The 6,057-nt window shown below is 37.1% G+C and overlaps 1 long non-coding RNA gene across 1 annotated transcript; it reads right to left on the bottom strand.

Moving 5' to 3' along the window:
* Positions 1–2,681: 2,681 nt before the first annotated feature.
* LOC145428846 (uncharacterized) lies at positions 2,682–5,974 on the bottom strand. The gene is made up of 2 exons (XR_013909178.1): positions 5,872–5,974; positions 2,682–2,993 (listed from the first exon to the last, which is right to left on the bottom strand). It is a non-coding gene; the product is annotated as an uncharacterized LOC145428846 (long non-coding RNA).
* Between the last annotated feature and the right edge of the window lie 83 nt (positions 5,975–6,057).

The following is a 6,057-nucleotide window of genomic DNA, read 5'->3' on the forward strand; positions in this document are numbered from 1 at the left end:
ATTTTGACCTTTTCTTTTGTACCTCACTTTTGCCATAAATACATTCGAGCAGCAAGAAAAAAAAACTGGAATATATTTCGAAATGTGATATTTCTTTGAAACTGGTCACTACTTATGCCAAAGTAAGGAAACAATGAGGAAAAAAAGAGGAAACCGATTCTTTTGGCCATAACTTGAGGCTTCAAACCTCAAAGAGAATTCTTGGGAAAAAAAGATTAATAATGTAAAAATTCTTCCAGGAGGTTTATCCTCCTTTATTTTTTTTTTAATAAGCAGAAACAGGATGACACTCAGACTCCTTGTGACTGGCATCCTGAGCGTTTGATTTAGTGCACAATACCATCCTTCAGAACATTTATTCTTTGTTCCAGAAAAATGTCTGTTATTGTTTTTATTGGGCTTTCAAAGGATTTGCAGGTCAAAACCAAACAATAACAAAACTGTTCCATAACGTGTCATTTTTTTCCCAGCTGTCCCGACAGTGGTCCTTCCTCCTCTACAATCATGATTATTTTTTTTTACATTCAATATACTGGGACAGGATATCGCCGCCAACAACTATAGAAAGAGGCATGTGCATCATATGTGTCTTTGCTTGTACGCTGTGCAATAAAGTAATTCTGGACAATGTGCTTTTGGAAAAGGAGTAGGATGTGTATTTGCTCTGCACTTTTATTAAAAATCCATATTTCAGTGTGTTAAAAAGTGGGAAAATGTCTTTGTTGTCATTGTTGAAGTGTTAGTGACAATGACAAGATTGTTTCCTGGATATACTGTTGTGACAATGTGACATTTTGCTTACACATAAACTCTCCTTTGCTTCAGATTCTGTTTGAAAAACTGGGTCAGTTCATTGGGGATCACTCGGCGTTTTCCTCAATATTTCCCTGTTATTGTTTTCCCAAGCTTTCAATGGTTGAAGACAAAATGGAAAGGGAACAAATTTTGACTATTTCTCTTTGCTTTCAAGCACTGTGCAAACACATGCATTTCCCTTTGGTTGCTCCTAATTATTTACTTAATTTTGTGGCGCACACTCAAACCGGACACTTCTCCTCAATCCCAGACAAAAGGTAGCACACAGCTTTCCTCTTCAAAAAAAAAAAAAAGTTTCAGTCCTTTGACAACAAACATCCAACATCACAGCAGAGGGGTTGAAGAGAGGGCAGCCAAGACATGTCACCAAAGTAGTGGAAGACAAATAAGTCATAGATGATAGACTCATAGTCTAGACATCTAGGCTCATAATACTTTCCAAGAATAAATTACACAATTTCAGTACCACATTGTTTTTCTTTTTTTGTATTTAATTTTCTTAATTTCTTAATCAGTGCAGTGACGCCTTACTGGTCAGGTTTTCAGTTAATCAGATTGTCAAAGAAAAGGCTAAATAAAGAAAAGAAAGTGGTACTTGGCAACTGGTGAGCAACATGAAAATAAGCATTTGATGCCCATGAACTGCAGGCCCTCAAACAACACTGCATTAAAATACGGTCATGGAAATCACTACATAAGCTCAAGGACAGTTTCAGAAATCACTGTCTGTGAACACAGTTCACCATACAATCCACAAATGCAAGTTAAAGCTCTATGATGCATAGAGGTTATTACTGTGTTACTTATGTACCTACAAGGTCACTGACATCTGTTGACCAGCTACTCTGTGTACCACAGACTAAAGAACAAGATAGAGCTTTCTTGCCTGTAAACTGAGGAATAAGGGGCTAGCCATAATAGGCTAGCCCCTCGCCTTTCACAATTCTTATTCTTTGGCTTTCAAACCACAGTGAGAGCTTAGGCAATTAGGCTGTTTCAGTATATATGCATGCATGTTGCAAGTCTTGTTTTATTGTGTAGCCTTTTCCTTTGTGTGCAGCACTTTGCCCATTTTGTTGTTTTTAAATGTTCTTTGTAAATAAATGGAGATTGGATTTGGATCAGAGAAGAAGCCACACGTGAACATGATCCAGAAACTTGGCCCGATCTCTGATCTCGAGTTGCATTAGTTCCTGTGAAACTTCTAGTAGCTTCCACATCTGGAAACAATCTGTTACATCTGGCACAATCAATGCTGAAAGGCATACATACAGGTTTTTGAGTAACATTGCTCGCATCGGATGAGGCCTTACATATTTCAGCAAGACAACCGTCCTACATACTGGATCCACTAATACAGCATAGCTTTGCACTGGAAGAGTTTGGGTGCTGAACTGGCCTGCGTGGCAGTCTGGAGCTTACACCAGCTCAAAACATTTGATCCATCATGAAACAAGGACTGTTGAGCTGCTAGAATCCTATGTCAGACAACAGTGAGACATCTATTCTTCTCTTAAAACCAGTAGCTAATCTCCTCAGTTCCCAGATGTGACAGATTGTTGTTAAATATGAGGGGATGCTACACTGTGGTAAACATGACCCTATTCCTGCTTTTTTTAGACATGTAGCTTTAATCAATGAGTCATCAGAGAGGTTCCTCAAAGAATCAATAATTTATATTAAAATTAGTATTACTAATAGTAACATAGTATTTATGTATGATCAAATGTAAAACCATACAGACTGTGTCTGATTGCTGGGATATCAACACTTAATTAATGTACAGTGAAGCATTTTGTAACCGTTAATAAAGTAAAAGTGCTATCAAAAATACAGTTATTATTAGTATTGACATTTCACACATGTTTCTTTGGGTTTATTATTTTATTTGAACAGAAATCACGAAACAGTGTATTTAAAAAAGTAACTGAATGATATATACAGTATAATAACAAATAAACATCCATAACATGGAACAATACTATTCAAAGTACCAAATAAAGCAATTTGCATGCATGCAAAAAAAATCCCAAAACACAACAACAACACATATGAGTCGCTGTGCCAGGTGTCCCACTTTACACAGGCACAGCATTTTATCCCTCTCAGGTTCAGGTAAAGGCTCAGGTTACTTTATTTTGAACTGCAGGTAGATTTGGTTTGCAGCAGCTCATCCACTCAGAAGCACATTTCCAAAACAAACACAGACAAGAGAAAATGGTAAAGAATAACTGCAGCATTAAAACAAATAATAATACATAATCAACAGCCCCATCTCACAGACTAATACAATGTAATATATGTTCACTGTCTGGTTCCCAAATGTTGATATGTGAGTATAACAAGAAGACTGTGATTTAAAGATTTTAAGATTCATTCCAATTGAACCCCAGATAGATAGAATGGCAGATGAAATAACAATTGACAGTCATTGCAATAGAAAAGAGATTATGTGGGTATCTAAAGAGCAATAAAAACAACTTCAGACTCCATTTATACTTTTTATAATTTCAGGGAAACAACCATCCATCATCTATCCATCCATTTTGTTATGTTTATCCAATTCAGGATTTGTTTCTTTTTTTTCAGGAGCTGTGGTGAGCTGGAGCCTACCAGCTGTCACCGGGCGAGACATGTCGGCAATATATTGCAGGGCTAATTCATGAAGACAGACAGCTACTCTGACATTCAGACCTGCAGTCAATATGTGCAGTGGTGTGAAAAAGTGTTTACCCCCTTCCTGACTTTCTATTTTTTTGTATGATTGTCTCACTAAAATGATTCAGATCATCAAACAAACAGCCAGACAGCCACGATTTAAGCCAGACATCATGCTACAATCCAAGGAAATTTAGAACAAATGAGAAACAAATTGATAATTGTGAGATCTCTCAGTCTGGAAAAGGTTATAAAGCTATTTCTAAAGCTGTGGGACTCCACAGAACATGGAAGAGTGTAGAACCTTCCCAGGAGTGGCCAGCTGACCAAAATTACCCGAAAAGCGCAGCGACGATCTACCAAAACATCCTGAAGGAGAATGTCCGGCCATCTGTTCGTGACCTCAAGCTGAAGCACACTTGGGTTCTGTTGTAGAACAATGATCCAAAACACACCAGCAAGTCCACCTCTGAAGGCTTAAGAAAAACAAAATGAAGATTTTGGAGTGACCTAGTCAAAGTCTTCACCCTGTTTGGATTCAGTGGCATGACCTTCAAAAGGTTCATGCTCAAAAACCTTCCAGTGCGGCTCAATTACAAGAATTCTGCAAAGAAGAGTGGGCCAAAATTCCTCCACAGCTCTGTAAAACACTTATTGCCAGTTATTGCAAACGCTTGATTGCAGTTGTTGCTGCTAAGGGTGGCCCAACCAGTTATTAGGTTTAGGGGGCAATCACTTTTTCATTTAGAAATCGCATTTTGTGTTTACTTGTGTTATCCTTTTCTAACATTTCAATTTGGGTGATGATCTGAAAAATTTCAGTGTGATGAACATACGGAAAAATAGAAAATCAGGAAGGGGCAGACACTTTTTCACACCACTGTAATCACCAGTTAAACTAACATGCATGTCTTTGGATGGTGAGAGTATTCAAACCCCAGACAGAAACCTGCTTTTAAATATAATGCATTGGTTTATTTTTAATAAATGTCAAAATTTCAGACAACAGTGTGTCCCACATAAGCACACATTTTGCCCCACATTTAGTTTGTGGGGATCTGATCAACCCAGTATAAGTAATATTGCCAAACTGGTGCTTTAAATTACTGCAAAACATTTTTACTTTTACATATAGAGACAATATTTCACATCTTGATTGGCTCTAGTTTCCAAAGGTCAACATCATAGGATGTCACTTTTCTTAAGTTTGTTTTTTATTGAACGGGTGTCATCATGCAACCATCAGCTACGTCTTGATGCATTCTCAAGTTTTGTCACTCATCCAAGTGACTTCTTCAGTCTCAGCTGACAGACTGAAGAAGTCACTTGGATGAGTGACGAAACGTTTCTCCCACAAAACGCTACGTCCAGATTAACAGAATCAACTTTTGGAAACCATCAGCTACGCTACAACTAAGGCTGAAAATTATAAGTCACTAAAAAGTCACAATTTATGAAGATTTTTGTGGACTATGATAAAAATGACCACAAATAAAAATAAATGTAGCTACAATCAAGTCTAGACTGGAAGTCTCCTAATCTAGCATCAGGTAACCATCAGGTTACCATCACCATTTAAAGGCTACTGTAAAAAAAAGTAAAAATACTGCTGCATTAGACTAAACTTTAACTTTCTTATATTTGTCTCTTTACAAAGCAAAGGAGTTCACATTAGCAAGGAAGGTCACATTTTGGCTTTCAAATTGCTACCATAGGGGTATCTACTAAATATATCCGTTGAGTTTGAATCTCAGTGACCTTGGGCTCAAGGTCACAGGTCAGAGGTCAAGTTTTCCAATAATCTTGTGAATGTGATAAATCAAGAATGATGACACCTACAATTTTGAAAAAGATACCAAAGGAGTATCTTCTAAAAATCTTGTATGAGCTCAAATCTCAGTGACCTCACCCTCAAGGTCAGGCTGTCAAAGGTCAGGCTTTTTTTTGAAAATCTTGTAAATGTGATAACTTTAGAACGAAGTGAGAACGAACAGACAAATTGATACCATCGGCATATCTAGTAGATTGAGGGATACCACTGGCCCCTGACAGAATTTTTGTTTTATATTCTTTGTTTTTTTTCCAATGTTGTGTATACAAAATTCACAATATATGGCCTGCACTACATGGCACTTTTACTTTAAGTATTTTGTTTGCTTATCATAGACTGTACGATTTTATATTTATTTGGGAATAACACAATACTATCTATCTATCTATCTATCTATCTATCTATCTATCTATCTATCTATCTATCTATCTATCTATCTATCTATCTATCTATCTATCTATCTATCTATCTATCTATCTTTTCATATGCACTTCATACGTTAAAGAAAATATTAATTTTGTAGTTATTGGTAAAAAGAGCTGAAAGAATTAGCACTAGAAACTTACATTTTTGATCTGAAATTCAACAAGAAAGTACGACAGTCATAACTCAACCTCCACCACAGCGTGCGTGCAGTCTCACCACGCGTCCTCCCTGCCTGTGATGCCCATCATTGGCTGCAAACAGGACCAACCTCCTTCATTAGCGCCACGCCTACTACTTATTGCGTCAGAAACAATTTGTATATGAAC

Source organism: Astatotilapia calliptera, chromosome 5 (assembly GCF_964374335.1).
Source record: "Astatotilapia calliptera chromosome 5, fAstCal68.1, whole genome shotgun sequence".
In the NCBI taxonomy this organism is placed as follows: Eukaryota; Metazoa; Chordata; class Actinopteri; order Cichliformes; family Cichlidae; genus Astatotilapia; species Astatotilapia calliptera.